Source organism: Apostichopus japonicus, chromosome 1 (genome assembly GCF_037975245.1).
Source record: "Apostichopus japonicus isolate 1M-3 chromosome 1, ASM3797524v1, whole genome shotgun sequence".
Lineage (NCBI taxonomy): Eukaryota > Metazoa > Echinodermata > Holothuroidea > Aspidochirotida > Stichopodidae > Apostichopus > Apostichopus japonicus.
Genome location: NC_092561.1, coordinates 15,588,732 through 15,604,606, shown reverse-complemented (window position 1 = coordinate 15,604,606; position 15,875 = coordinate 15,588,732). Strand labels below are relative to the sequence as shown.

Sequence of the window (15,875 nt, the reverse complement as noted above, 5' to 3'; positions counted from 1 at the left end):
GTGAATTTTAAAGCTGTTCAATTAGAACCTATCTGATTCTACATGGTTTATTTATTGGTGTGATGATTATGCTGTTCACCCTATTAGTTCATTGTTAAATATAATAATTGAGAAATTCACTCTCTTCACCACAGGGGGCAGGCAGGGGCAGGCAGGGACAGAGGGTTGTGAATTTTAAAGCTGTTCAATTAGAACCTATCTGATTCTACATGGTTTATTTATTGGTGTGATGATTATGCTGTTCACCCTATTAGTTCATTGTTAAATATAATAATTGAGAAATTCACTCTCTTAACCACAGGGGGCAGGCAGGGGCAGAGGGTTGTGAATTTTAAAACTGTTCAATTAGAACCTATCTGATTCTACATGGTTTATTTATTGGTGTGATGATTATGCTGTTCACCCTATTAGTTCATTGTTAAATATAATAATTGAAAACTTCACTCTCTTCACCACAGGGGGCAGGCAGGGGCAGAGGGTTGTGAATTTTAAAGCTGTTCAATTAGAACCTATCTGATTCTACATGGTTTATTTATTGGTGTGATGATTATGCTGTTCACCCTATTAGTTCATTGTTAAATATAATAATTGAAAACTTCACTCTCTTCACCACAGGGGGCAGGCAGGGGCAGAGGGTTGTGAATTTTAAAGCTGTTCAATTAGAACCTATCTGATTCTACATGGTTTATTTATTGGTGTGATGATTATGCTGTTCACCCTATTAGTTCATTGTTAAATATAATAATTGAAAACTTCACTCTCTTCACCACAGGGGGCAGGCAGGGGCAGAGGGTTGTGAATTTTAAAGCTGTTCAATTAGAACCTATCTGATTCTACATGGTTTATTTATTGGTGTGATGATTATGCTGTTCACCCTATTAGTTCATTGTTAAATATAATAATTGAAAACTTCACTCTCTTCACCACAGGGGGCAGGCAGGGGCAGAGGGTTGTGAATTTTAAAGCTGTTCAATTAGAACCTATCTGATTCTACATGGTTTATTTATTGGTGTGATGATTATGCTGTTCACCCTATTAGTTCATTGTTAAATATAATAATTGAAAACTTCACTCTCTTCACCACAGGGGGCAGGCAGGGGCAGAGGGTTGTGAATTTTAAAGCTGTTCAATTAGAACCTATCTGATTCTACATGGTTTATTTATTGGTGTGATGATTATGCTGTTCACCCTATTAGTTCATTGTTAAATATAATAATTGAGAAATTCACTCTCTTCACCACAGGGGGCAGGCAGGGGCAGGCAGGGACAGAGGGTTGTGAATTTTAAAGCTGTTCAATTAGAACCTATCTGATTCTACATGGTTTATTTATTGGTGTGATGATTTTGCTGTTCACCCTATTAGTTCATTGTGAAATATTTTAATTGTGAAATTCACTCTCTCCACTACAGGGGGCGGGCAGGGGTAGAGGGTTGTGAGTTTTAAAACTGTTCAACTAGAACATGTCTGATTTTACATGGTTTATTTATTGGTGTGATGATTATGCTGGTAATGTTTTTAGCTTTTTAATGTATTACAATATTCAAAAGATTGAGATTCAAAAGATTGAGAATATATTCAAAAGATTGAGTTTGTCTTATTATTGGTATTTCATAGTTTTTACATTCACTACTTTGTCTGCCTGGGCCCTGCAATCCCTCCCGACCCCACCTACCCCCACCTACCCCCACCTACCCCCACCTACCCCCACCCACCCCACCCCACCACCACCCCAATGTTGACTGTGTTTATAAGCTCACAAGCACTCGAGCCACTGGGTTCCTAATGAACCCCGACCCCCACACTTTTTTGTTCGCAGGGTTTGGTGCTTCTTTTGTTTTTTTGTAAAGGGAGGGGTCGGGATTGGCTTTCAATCATGTTGGGATTAAAAAGAAGAAAATAAAAACACCTAAGAGATTAGGCAATGGCTAATTTACCGCCCCTCGGTAGGCTATTCCCTTTAAGTGGTCCTTCCAGTCAGTGATAATGGTGTATGAAATCTACGTGTCAATTCAATACGAAAAGGATTCTGCCGCAACCGCTATATTTTTCCCGCCTAAAAGCGAAGGTCCGAAACTCCACAATTGCTGGCCACAGAGCCAAAAGTTCCACAATTGCTGGCCACAGAGCCAAAAGTGCCACAATTGTTGGCCACAGAGCCAAAAGTGCCACAATTGTTGGATGGTCAATTTGTGTCAGAGAATATGCATTCTATGTTCACTGCAACCCCCAGCCCCCGTTTACATCTGTATTGATGCTAGGCTTCCAATATATGTGCCCGTCTTCCAAACGTATTAGATTCTCCCAATTAAAATAAATTGTATTTCTATATGCATTGAGTTTGCCACAGGAACCTTGTCAAGCAAGCTTTTTTAATCCTATAATCATCAGCCCCCTCTTGTTTGATTTGTTCTGCGTATGAGTGTGTGTACTGTTCTTGAAAGATTAAGATATGATTTATTTTTGGGGGTATCGACAAACGATGACGGGGGAATCTATACTCAACTACACGTAGGTATGGAGTATATTATGTAAATAAGACGAGCACTTTCCTTCTTCGTGAGTGTGATAAGGAGGGGGCAGAGTGGAACTCCCCTACCGGAGTACCTTTAAGGATAGAGAAGCGCATATACCCCTACCAGTGACTGTGTTTATAAGCTCACAAGCACTCGAGCCACTGGGTTCCTAATGAACCCCGACCCCCACACTTCTTTGTTCGCAGGGTTTGGTGCTTCTTTTGTTTTTTTGTAAAGGGAGGGGTCGGGATTGGCTTTCAATCATGTTGGGATTAAAAAGAAGAAAATAAAAACACCTAAGAGATTAGGCAAAGGCTAATTTACCGCCCCTCGGTAGGCTATTCCCTTTAAGTGGTCCTTCCAGTCAGTGATAATGGTGTATGAAATCTACGTGTCAATTCAATACGAAAAGGATTCTGCCGCAACCGCTATATTTTTCCCGCCTAAAAGCGAAGGTCCGAAACTCCACAATTGCTGGCCACAGAGCCAAAAGTTCCACAATTGCTGGCCACAGAGCCAAAAGTGCCACAATTGTTGGCCACAGAGCCAAAAGTGCCACAATTGTTGGCTGGTCAATTTGTGTCAGAGAATATGCATTCTATGTTCACTGCAACCCCCAGCCCCCGCTTACATCTGTATTGATGCTAGGCTTCCAATATATGTGCCCGTCTTCCAAACGTATTAGATTCTCCCAATTAAAATAAATTGTATTTCTATATGCATTGAGTTTGCCACAGGAACCTTGTCAAGCAAGCTTTTTTAATCCTATAATCATCAGCCCCCTCTTGTTTGATGTGTTCTGCGTATGAGTGTGTGTACTGTTCTTGAAAGATTAAGATATGATTTATTTTTGGGGGTATCAACAAACGATGGCGGGGGATCTATACTCAACTACACGTAGGTATGGAGTATATTATGTAAATAAGACGAGCACTTTCCTTCTTCGTGAGTGTGATAAGGAGGGGGCAGAGTGGAACTCCCCTACCGGAGTACCTTTAAGGATAGAGAAGCGCATATACCCCTACCAGTGACTGTGTTTATAAGCTCACAAGCACTCGAGCCACTGGGTTCCTAATGAACCCCGACCCCCACACTTCTTTGTTCGCAGGGTTTGGTGCTTCTTTTGTTTTTTTGTAAAGGGAGGGGTCGGGATTGGCTTTCAATCATGTTGGGATTAAAAAGAAGAAAATAGAAACACCTAAGAGATTAGGCAAAGGCTAATTTACCGCCCCTCGGTAGGCTATACCCTTTAAGTAGTCCTTCCAGTCAATGATAATGGTGTATGAAATCTACGTGTCAATTCAATACGAAAAGGATTCTGCCGCAACCGCTATATTTTTCCCGCCTAAAAGCGAAGGTCCGAAACTCCACAATTGCTGGCCACAGAGCCAAAAGTTCCACAATTGCTGGCCACAGAGCCAAAAGTGCCACAATTGTTGGCCACAGAGCCAAAAGTGCCACAATTGTTGGATGGTCAATTTGTGTCAGAGAATATGCATTCTATGTTCACTGCAACCCCCAGCCCCCGCTTACATCTGTATTGATGCTAGGCTTCCAATGTATGTGCCCGTCTTCCAAACGTATTAGATTCTCCCAATTAAAATAAATTGTATTTCTATATGCATTGAGTTTGCCACAGGAACCTTGTCAAGCAAGCTTTTTTAATCCTATAATCATCAGCCCCCTCTTGTTTGATGTGTTCTGCGTATGAGTGTGTGTACTGTTCTTGAAAGATTAAGATCTGATTTATTTTTGGGGGTATCAACAAACGATGGCGGGGGATCTATACTCAACTACACGTAGGTATGGAGTATATTATGTAAATAAGACGAGCACTTTCCTTCTTCGTGAGTGTGATAAGGAGGGGGCAGAGTGGAACTCCCCTACCGGAGTACCTTTAAGGATAGAGAAGCGCATATACCCCTACCAGTGACTGTGTTTATAAGCTCACAAGCACTCGAGCCACTGGGTTCCTAATGAACCCCGACCCCCACACTTCTTTGTTCGCAGGGTTTGGTGCTTCTTTTGTTTTTTTGTAAAGGGAGGGGTCGGGATTGGCTTTCAGTCATGTTGGGATTAAAAAGAAGAAAATAAAAACACGTAAGAGATTAGGCAAAGACTAATTTACCGCCCCTCGGTAGGCTATACCCTTTAAGTAGTCCTTCCAGTCAATGATAATGGTGTATGAAATCTACGTGTCAATTCAATACGAAAAGGATTCTGCCGCACCCGCTATATATTTCCCGCCTAAAAGCGAAGGTCCGAAACTCCACAATTGCTGGCCACAGAGCCAAAAGTTCCACAATTGCTGGCCACAGAGCCAAAAGTGCCACAATTGTTGGCCACAGAGCCAAAAGTTCCACAATTGTTGGCTGGTCAATTTGTATTATAGAATATACATTGTATGTGTTTGGCAACCCCCAGCCCCCGCTTATATCTGTATTGATACTAAGCTTTTTCATCTTATAATCATCAGCCCCCCCTCTTGTATGTGTTCTGCGTATGATTATGTGTATTGTTCCTGCAAAATTAGGATATGTATCATTTTATGTAAATAAAACGAGCACTTTCCTTCTTCATGATTGTAATGAGTGGCGGGTTGACCTCCCCCCCCCGCCACCCCCTCCCTCCATACCGGATTGGCTTGAAGGATAATGAAGGGTACACCCCTCCCGGTGACTGTGTTGTTTAGCTCACAAGCACTCTAGCCACCGGGTTACCAAGGAGCCCCGCTCCCCCACACTACTTTGTTCGCAGGGGTTGGTGATTTTGTTATGTGGGGAGGGGTCTGTATGTAATACCTTTATTTTTCATCTCTTTTATTGACTCCTTTGACATTTATACAAATAGACATGATAATTATGTGAGTTCTTTAGTATTACAATACAACTCAATCATTGCCTAACAATTAATTATTTTCTTATCTTAAGTTTAAATAATACATAACAATATCAATACAGTGCAACCGCAGAGACCAAACGTACAATAATAATAATATTCTATGCCTTTAATAACTACTATTTTTCTAGATTTCTCTTCTGTCCCAAATGTTCTCTTTACTATTAGTTTTGCACATTCACTTGCCGTACATATGCCGACGTGATGTTTCACACTTCACCATGTAGATTCCGCAATTGTTGGGCATAGGATGAAAGGTCCACCATCGTTGGCTTGTCAATCTTACCTTATTTTACCACTTCTTTTAGTCCTGTAGAAAATCGGTGCATTTTAGTGACCAAATTAATTCCAAATCTGCAGGTGCATACCTGCCATATCACAAAAACACAAAGAAGAAAGAGAAAAACAGCGTTACACATACATTGGATGAGCAGGTCGAAACTCCTTACGAATATATCACTCAATTTGGCAGAATAATAGCGCACTATAATCATTATTACCACTAATTAATTATTTTTATAATTACTGAAACCAGCATGCTGATATCCTCTTATGTCTTATCACTAACGAATGACTTATTAGACCTCTGATATTAAACGGACGTTAACGAGATTACGACATCAGAACCCTTCCATTCCCAGATCCGCTCCCGCTTCGATCGAAAAGGGGCGGAGCGATATTTATCCCAGACGAGTTGTTGAATAGGGTTCGAGGATGAGGCGGGGCATCGAAAAGGTCGGAAACCCCAGAAGGTCCGAAGTGCCAGCGGGACAAAAGCCCCAGAGATGCAACTTAGCGGGTCAAAAACCCCAAGATCTTGGGGTTTCTGACCTTTGGTTTCTGGCTAAGGGTCAGAAGCCCCACAATTTTTGGAGGTGCAGCTGGCCTTTGCCCTGGCCTTACCACCTTTGCCCCTGCCAGTCATGATGAAGTAAATTTGGGTATGTTTTCGACTTGAAACGAATCAAAGAAATGATTTGCCTGCCGGAAAGCTCTCATTCAAGTAGTCCGGACTCTAAAGCTACAGCACAGTGCCCTTATGAGGGGATTCTATGCCACCCTTTGCCCTGATCGTACAATGCGTGAAAGAATTAAGAAAAGCTTCCGCATTGTGATTGGCCAGCTCGTGTGTGCTGTGCAATGCATAGCACGTGCTTTGTCAATATGGGAAGTTTTTCTGCTTCGCTGAAGTGATATCAAATCTGTCATAAATACATTTCGCAGCGTGGAGGACACTCATTCATTCATCGCTTTACTTACCGTATCGCAACGAAAACTTCACGTCCAAAATGGCACCAAAAGCTGCAGGAAAGGGAGCAAAGAAGGCCGCCAAGTCCAAGGCACCTCGCAACCCAGGAGACAAGAAGAGGCGAAGGACCAGGCGTGAGACTTACAGTATCTACATCTACAAAGTCATGAAGCAGGTCCACCCAGACACCGGTATCTCTAGCCGTGCTATGTCTATCATGAACAGCTTCGTGAACGACATCTTCGAGCGTATCGCCGCCGAAGCTTCCCGTTTGGCCCACTACAACAGGAAGTCCACCATCACCAGTCGGGAGGTCCAGACCGCCGTCAGACTGTTGCTGCCTGGTGAGCTCGCCAAGCATGCCGTCTCAGAGGGTACCAAGGCTGTCACCAAGTACACCACCTCCAAGTAGATTGTTCTTCTCGTGTAGAAGGCTCGACATCCAACGGCTCTTTTAAGGGCCATCCTATATTCCAGAAACGGCAGACTTATCTCCCCCTCCTCAAACATGCAGTTTCGTTGTCTCTTATTTTAAGTAATCTAACATTGTATCATATATACCTGTTACTCTCAAGCCATTGACCGTGTAGTTGATCACGTTCTGGGGCCCGTTTATCGATAATAATAATATTAATAAGTGATATTTATGTAGCGCATAATCAGCAAAGCTGCGCAAAAAAAAAAAGAAAAAAAGTAAAAGCCAAAGGCAACAATATAAAAAAAACACACCCGTACTAAACGATACTAAAACGCATATACTCCAAAACAATTTCAGAAGCATGTAAATAGATTCAATCATAGTCCAGGTTTAAATATATATAAGTATGAGGAACTATAGTACAGTAAGAGAATTATTGTAAAAGCCTAAATACTAAACGATACAAAATAGAGCCCTAAACGTAGTAAATAAATGAAAATTTTTAAATTACAAAAAAAAAAATACATTACAGTATGAGAATTATTACAAAATCCTAAAACAGATCAAATACCCAATACTAAACGATACAAAATAGAGTCTAAACGTACTAAATAAATGAAAGATAGATATTAAAAAAAATCAAATGTTCAGAATTAAGTAACTAGTTCCAAACGTAGTATCTATGCACAATGACAGTTAAAACACAGTCAATCACACAGTAAAAGCGAGTCGAACATAATATGCTTTCAAAGCAGTTTTTAAAAGTGGTAAGAGAAATGCATACACTCACAGAGTTCGGTATAGGCATTCTGGGAGCGCTGACTGAGAAGGCTCTGTCGCCGGTCTTGCATCTTGTTCTCTTCTCCTTGAGCAATTCTTGCGATGATGACCGTAGGGTTCTGCTAGGTTTGTACGGTGTAAGGAGACAAGACAGGCAGGTATTAGAATCCATAATAATCCATAATAAATCCAACAATAACGATAAATAACCTCTAGGTCCTCCCCCACCACACACAAACACTGAATAGTTTCACTTGCGATGATCGCGACATAGCCACATATGAAAATCCGCTCTTTAGTAAGACTGACGTTCATTTTTCGCCACTGTCAACTTCTGCACCTTTCTAGCTAATTAGTCTGGAACAATAGCATGCGTGTTACGTAATCGACTCGCCAAGCCTAGCGAAGGGAACGAGCTTGGAAAAGTAACTTCCTCGGCTCACATTACCAGTGATCTACCGCGTGAGCCAAATAAAATGCCCGAGGCAAGGGAAACTGTTCTGGCAGTGGTAAAAAAGGGCGCATTTTCAAATGATATGTTGTCTCGCATTTGGGACTAATCGTGTAACGGTACAGTCGTGCATGCATTGTGTTCAATGGACAAGTAGCGATTCGGGAGGGGGGTGGAGGGGTGGGGGAAGTTCGTATTGTCTTGCTTGTTGGGTCGTATGTCTTAGAACTTCACTGGTTTGCTGTATTGGTGAACTGGGGGTTGTTGCAGAATTTTATTACGTATAATAACCGACTTCACTTGAGTATAAATAAAAGGAGTTTACCCCTGCTCGACCTTCGCAAGAGGTCCTACGGGGATAATATTGAAGTTTTGTAGAATAGACACTTGTTTTTTTTTTTTCTAGGGAAAGTTGTCTATATAAATAAACAGGAGGTCGGAACTGGAGAGCCAATTAGGTAGGGATTACTAAAGGGGGGGGGGGACTTCACTTGAGGGAGGGGGTGGATTTCAATTACGGTGTTTTGAAATTTCTAGCAAAATTGCCTATGCATATAACTTATTTTGCCCGATGCTGGCGTATACATACACACACACATACATTCACTCACACAAAGAAAAGAATTAAGACGACGAATTGCATGTTTCGAGGGAGAGGAATGAGTAACTCTCTCTGGGGATATTTGATGGCCCTTAAAAGAGCCGTTGGATTTCGATTCGTCTTCGTGACAGGAAAGATGCATCTAGCCTCCGAATCCGTACAGGGTACGCCCTTGACGTTTCAAGGCATAGACGACGTCCATGGCGGTGACAGTCTTTCTCTTGGCGTGCTCACAGTATGTGACGGCATCACGGATGACGTTTTCTAAGAACACCTTCAGGACACCACGGGTCTCTTCGTAGATGAGTCCGGAGATACGTTTTACTCCACCACGACGAGCGAGACGACGGATGGCGGGTTTGGTGATACCCTGGATGTTATCACGCAACACTTTTCGGTGACGCTTGGCGCCTCCCTTTCCAAGTCCCTTTCCTCCTTTACCACGTCCAGACATGTTGATTGTTGTTGTTCTATGTAAGAGTACTCACAGTAAAATGTAGAAAGTCCCTCAATGTGTGGCATTATATTAGCGATACCCGTCAAGCAGGCGATGTTTTGAACGGACGTAAGCGAACTACCCCGATGTCTGCATCAGAACCCGTGGGAATGGAAGCTCGGCGGAGTTTGATGCCGTTTCTTGTTCGTCGTGTGATGTTCTATGTGGTGAAATATCGGTGAGGGGTGAATTCGATAAGGCCAAATTTGTCCCGAATGGTCGAATATTGGCTTCACCCTGTCATTTCGTTAAAATATCACACGTAAAATTACACTTGACGCTAACTCTGTGTTAGCCTAATCTGACCAATCGACGAAGGTAATGTTCATGACGTCACAATTGGGGATTGCTGACTGACTGTCAAATGCGAAGCTCGAGGGTTTTCGATAAGAGTTTTCACCAATTTTCCGTCATTTTAAATGGCAGAAAGTCTAAGAAATAGATACTTTTTGAAAGTGACTACCATTTTCCTGCCCGGCATGAGCAGTTTTGACTACCGTTCGCTTAAATTAGGCTGCTGAAATTTGCCATTGCCGCTTAGCTAATCAGAACGACTCGCGGCTGTCGCACTCGGCCAATCAGAATCGAGCACAGGTCGAGTGACGCGATTAGCGGGTTGTTTGAGGGGAGCTGCTTATAACGTGCGGTTTCTTGTAGTCCGTGCTTCATTACATCTTTGTACTGATAGAACACAGACTGAGAAAATATGGCTCGTACCAAGCAAACCGCACGTAAATCCACTGGAGGAAAGGCTCCACGAAAACAGTTGGCAACCAAGGCCGCCCGTAAGAGTGCCCCTGCCACCGGTGGTGTCAAGAAGCCACATCGTTACAGGCCAGGAACTGTCGCCCTTCGTGAGATCAGGCGTTACCAGAAGAGCACCGAGCTGCTCATCCGCAAACTGCCTTTCCAGCGTCTCGTACGTGAGATCGCCCAGGACTTCAAGACCGAGCTTCGATTCCAGAGCTCCGCAGTCATGGCTCTCCAGGAAGCCAGCGAAGCCTACCTCGTCGGCCTCTTCGAAGACACCAACCTTTGCGCCATCCACGCCAAGCGTGTCACCATCATGCCCAAGGACATCCAGCTGGCTCGCCGAATCCGAGGCGAACGTGCTTAGATCGTATCTGTCTCCGACGGATTCTCGAAAACCAACGGCTCTTTTAAGGGCCATCATATCTACCAGTTAGAGCAGATTTTTCTCTCCCTCCGAACATGCAACTTGTCGTCTCATTATTATTATTATTTTTTAAATGATTATCATTATTATTGTTATTATTACTTCTATGCTGGGTGGTTGGTGATTCCCTTCGTGCATGATGCAATTCACTAATAAATAATCAAAGTGAGCTTATCCCTAACTCATAATCATAACCCCTAATCCACACACACACACACACACACACACACAGACAGATCCTCTATCCTAATCGCCTTTGTATTATAAGCGTGTTAACATGGGTTGACACACATCAGCGTGTATGTTAACGATCTCCAATACAAGAGAAGTAAATCTTAAAAACGTAGTAATATCTCTATCGTTCAAAGCACGGATCTTAAATTTAATACCACTGCCATAACAGTTTACCTGCCTCGGGCATTTCAATAGGCTCTCGCAGTAGATCGGGGGAAAATTTGAGCTGATGCTCGTTCCCTCGGCTTGGCTTTGCGAATTGATTACGTAACACACCGACAAAAATTTCCAGACTTAATAACATTGAAAGGTGCGAAACGATTAATACTTGCGGTAGTATATGCCTCGTTAGTTGTTACAAGTTTCAAATTTCTAAGACTATTAATAACAAAGCCCTTAGGATCTGACTTAACACCCCCAGATGCATTGCTACCAGTAAGCTCATTGAAGCAGCCAAACACAATATCTATTTTTATTTCAAACCCAAAAAGTTACAAAAATTATTCATAATAATAATAATAATAATAATAATAATAAAGTTCCCTTTATCCCCTAATCCAAGATATCTTGCTAAATACTTAATTCATAAAACCTGCGGCCAAAATCATGTGAAAAGTTCCCTACATACATTATATATATTTTTTTTAATTTTTTTTTTTTATGGGATGTTAGTTTTCTGTCCAGCAGGAGTTTTCAATCAAATCTTGGGGTTTCTGACCTTTGGTTTTTGGCTGAGGGTCCGAAGCCCCACGATTATTGGGGTTGCAGCTAGCTGATACATCTAACTTAAAAGGAGAAATAAGACACTGACGCAAGCATGTTTGAGGAGAGGAATGAGTATATCTTTCTGGGTGATTTGATGGCCCTTAAAAGAGCCGTTGGTAATCGATGGGCGATTGCAATGCAACCTCCCCTTTAAGCCTTCTTGCCTCCGGATGTCTTCTTGGGTAGAAGGACAGCCTGGATGTTTGGAAGAACACCTCCCTGGGCGATGGTGACTCCGCTCAAGAGTTTGTTCAACTCCTCGTCGTTTCGGATGGCGAGTTGGAGATGACGGGGGATGATCCTGGTCTTCTTGTTGTCACGTGCAGCGTTACCGGCCAATTCCAAGATCTCGGCGGCGAGGTACTCTAGTACGGCAGCCAGGTAGACGGGTGCGCCAGCGCCGATCCTCTGGGCGTAATTTCCTCTTCGCAGGAACCTGTGTACACGACCTACTGGGAATTGAAGCCCTGCTCTTGCAGATCGACTCTTGGCCTTTGCCCTGGCCTTACCACCTTTGCCCCTGCCAGTCATGATGAAGTAAATTTGGGTATGTTTTCGACTTGAAACGAATCAAAGAAATGATTTGCCTGCCGGAAAGCTCTCATTCAAGTAGTCCGGACTCTAAAGCTACAGCACAGTGCCCTTATGAGGGGATTCTATGCCACCCTTTGCCCTGATCGTACAATGCGTGAAAGAATTAAGAAAAGCTTCCGCATTGTGATTGGCCAGCTCGTGTGTGCTGTGCAATGCATAGCACGTGCTTTGTCAATATGGGAAGTTTTTCTGCTTCGCTGAAGTGATATCAAATCTGTCATAAATACATTTCGCAGCGTGGAGGACACTCATTCATTCATCGCTTTACTTACCGTATCGCAACGAAAACTTCACGTCCAAAATGGCACCAAAAGCTGCAGGAAAGGGAGCAAAGAAGGCCGCCAAGTCCAAGGCACCTCGCAACCCAGGAGACAAGAAGAGGCGAAGGACCAGGCGTGAGACTTACAGTATCTACATCTACAAAGTCATGAAGCAGGTCCACCCAGACACCGGTATCTCTAGCCGTGCTATGTCTATCATGAACAGCTTCGTGAACGACATCTTCGAGCGTATCGCCGCCGAAGCTTCCCGTTTGGCCCACTACAACAGGAAGTCCACCATCACCAGTCGGGAGGTCCAGACCGCCGTCAGACTGTTGCTGCCTGGTGAGCTCGCCAAGCATGCCGTCTCAGAGGGTACCAAGGCTGTCACCAAGTACACCACCTCCAAGTAGATTGTTCTTCTCGTGTAGAAGGCTCGACATCCAACGGCTCTTTTAAGGGCCATCCTATATTCCAGAAACGGCAGACTTATCTCCCCCTCCTCAAACATGCAGTTTCGTTGTCTCTTATTTTAAGTAATCTAACATTGTATCATATATACCTGTTACTCTCAAGCCATTGACCGTGTAGTTGATCACGTTCTGGGGCCCGTTTATCGATAATAATAATATTAATAAGTGATATTTATGTAGCGCATAATCAGCAAAGCTGCGCAAAAAAAAGGAAAAAAAGTAAAAGCCAAAGGCAACAATATAAAAAAAAACACACCCGTACTAAACGATACTAAAACGCATATACTCCAAAACAATTTCAGAAGCATGTAAATAGATTCAATCATAGTCCAGGTTTAAATATATATAAGTATGAGGAACTATAGTACAGTAAGAGAATTATTGTAAAAGCCTAAATACTAAACGATACAAAATAGAGCCCTAAACGTAGTAAATAAATGAAAATTTTTAAATTACAAAAAAAAAAAAAAACATTACAGTATGAGAATTATTACAAAATCCTAAAACAGATCAAATACCCAATACTAAACGATACAAAATAGAGTCTAAACGTACTAAATAAATGAAAGATAAATATTAAAAAAAAATCAAATGTTCAGAATTAAGTAACTAGTTCCAAACGTAGTATCTATGCACAATGACAGTTAAAACACAGTCAATCACACAGTAAAAGCGAGTCGAACATAATATGCTTTCAAAGCAGTTTTTAAAAGTGGTAAGAGAAATGCATACACTCACAGAGTTCGGTATAGGCATTCTGGGAGCGCTGACTGAGAAGGCTCTGTCGCCGGTCTTGCATCTTGTTCTCTTCTCCTTGAGCAATTCCTGCGATGATGACCGTAGGGTTCTGCTAGGTTTGTACGGTGTAAGGAGACAAGACAGGCAGGTATTAGAATCCATAATAATCCATAATAAATCCAACAATAACGATAAATAACCTCTAGGTCCTCCCCCACCACACACAAACACTCAATAGTTTCACTTGCGATGATCGCGACATAGCCACATATGAAAATCCGCTCTTTAGTAAGACTGACGTTCATTTTTCGCCACTGTCAACTTCTGCACCTTTCTAGCTAATTAGTCTGGAACAATAGCATGCGTGTTACGTAATCGACTCGCCAAGCCTAGCGAAGGGAACGAGCTTGGAAAAGTAACTTCCTCGGCTCACATTACCAGTGATCTACCGCGTGAGCCAAATAAAATGCCCGAGGCAAGGGAAACTGTTCTGGCAGTGGTAAAAAAGGGCGCATTTTCAAATGATATGTTGTCTCGCATTTGGGACTAATCGTGTAACGGTACAGTCGTGCATGCATTGTGTTCAATGGACAAGTAGCGATTCGGGAGGGGGGTGGAGGGGTGGGGGAAGTTCGTATTGTCTTGCTTGTTGGGTCGTATGTCTTAGAACTTCACTGGTTTGCTGTATTGGTGAACTGGGGGTTGTTGCAGAATTTTATTACGTATAATAACCGACTTCACTTGAGTATAAATAAAAGGAGTTTACCCCTGCTCGACCTTCGCAAGAGGTCCTACGGGGATAATATTGAAGTTTTGTAGAATAGACACTTGTTTTTTTTTTTTCTAGGGAAAGTTGTCTATATAAATAAACAGGAGGTCGGAACTGGAGAGCCAATTAGGTAGGGATTACTAAAGGGGGGGGGGGACTTCACTTGAGGGAGGGGGTGGATTTCAATTACGGTGTTTTGAAATTTCTAGCAAAATTGCCTATGCATATAACTTATTTTGCCCGATGCTGGCGTATACATACACACACACATACATTCACTCACACAAAGAAAAGAATTAAGACGACGAATTGCATGTTTCGAGGGAGAGGAATGAGTAACTCTCTCTGGGGATATTTGATGGCCCTTAAAAGAGCCGTTGGATTTCGATTCGTCTTCGTGACAGGAAAGATGCATCTAGCCTCCGAATCCGTACAGGGTACGCCCTTGACGTTTCAAGGCATAGACGACGTCCATGGCGGTGACAGTCTTTCTCTTGGCGTGCTCACAGTATGTGACGGCATCACGGATGACGTTTTCTAAGAACACCTTCAGGACACCACGGGTCTCTTCGTAGATGAGTCCGGAGATACGTTTTACTCCACCACGACGAGCGAGACGACGGATGGCGGGTTTGGTGATACCCTGGATGTTATCACGCAACACTTTTCGGTGACGCTTGGCGCCTCCCTTTCCAAGTCCCTTTCCTCCTTTACCACGTCCAGACATGTTGATTGTTGTTGTTCTATGTAAGAGTACTCACAGTAAAATGTAGAAAGTCCCTCAATGTGTGGCATTATATTAGCGATACCCGTCAAGCAGGCGATGTTTTGAACGGACGTAAGCGAACTACCCCGATGTCTGCATCAGAACCCGTGGGAATGGAAGCTCGGCGGAGTTTGATGCCGTTTCTTGTTCGTCGTGTGATGTTCTATGTGGTGAAATATCGGTGAGGGGTGAATTCGATAAGGCCAAATTTGTCCCGAATGGTCGAATATTGGCTTCACCCTGTCATTCCGTTAAAATATCACACGTAAAATTACACTTGACGCTAACTCTGTGTTAGCCTAATCTGACCAATCGACGAAGGTAATGTTCATGACGTCACAATTGGGGATTGCTGACTGACTGTCAAATGCGAAGCTGGAGGGTTTTCGATAAGAGTTTTCACCAATTTTTCGTCATTTTAAATGGCAGAAAGTCTAAGAAATAGATACTTTATGAAAGTGACTACCATTTTCCTGCCCGGTATGAGCAGTTTCGACTACCGTTCGCTTAAATTAGGCTGCTGAAATTTGCCATTGCCGCTTAGCTAATCAGAACGACTCGCGGCTGTCGCACTCGGCCAATCAGAATCGAGCACAGGTCGAGTGACGCGATTAGCGGGTTGTTTGAGGGGAGCTGCTTATAACGTGCGGTTTCTTGTAGTCCGTGCTTCATTACATCTTTGTACTGATAGA

At 42.9% G+C, this 15,875-nt stretch overlaps 1 long non-coding RNA gene across 1 annotated transcript; it reads right to left on the bottom strand.

Annotated features, from left to right (window-relative positions):
- Window positions 1-5,168: 5,168 nt before the first annotated feature.
- Window positions 5,169-6,364, bottom strand: LOC139965331 (uncharacterized). Its single transcript, XR_011792226.1, has 2 exons — window positions 6,244-6,364; window positions 5,169-5,780 (listed from the first exon to the last, which is right to left on the bottom strand). It is a non-coding gene; the product is annotated as an uncharacterized lncRNA (long non-coding RNA).
- Between the last annotated feature and the right edge of the window lie 9,511 nt (window positions 6,365-15,875).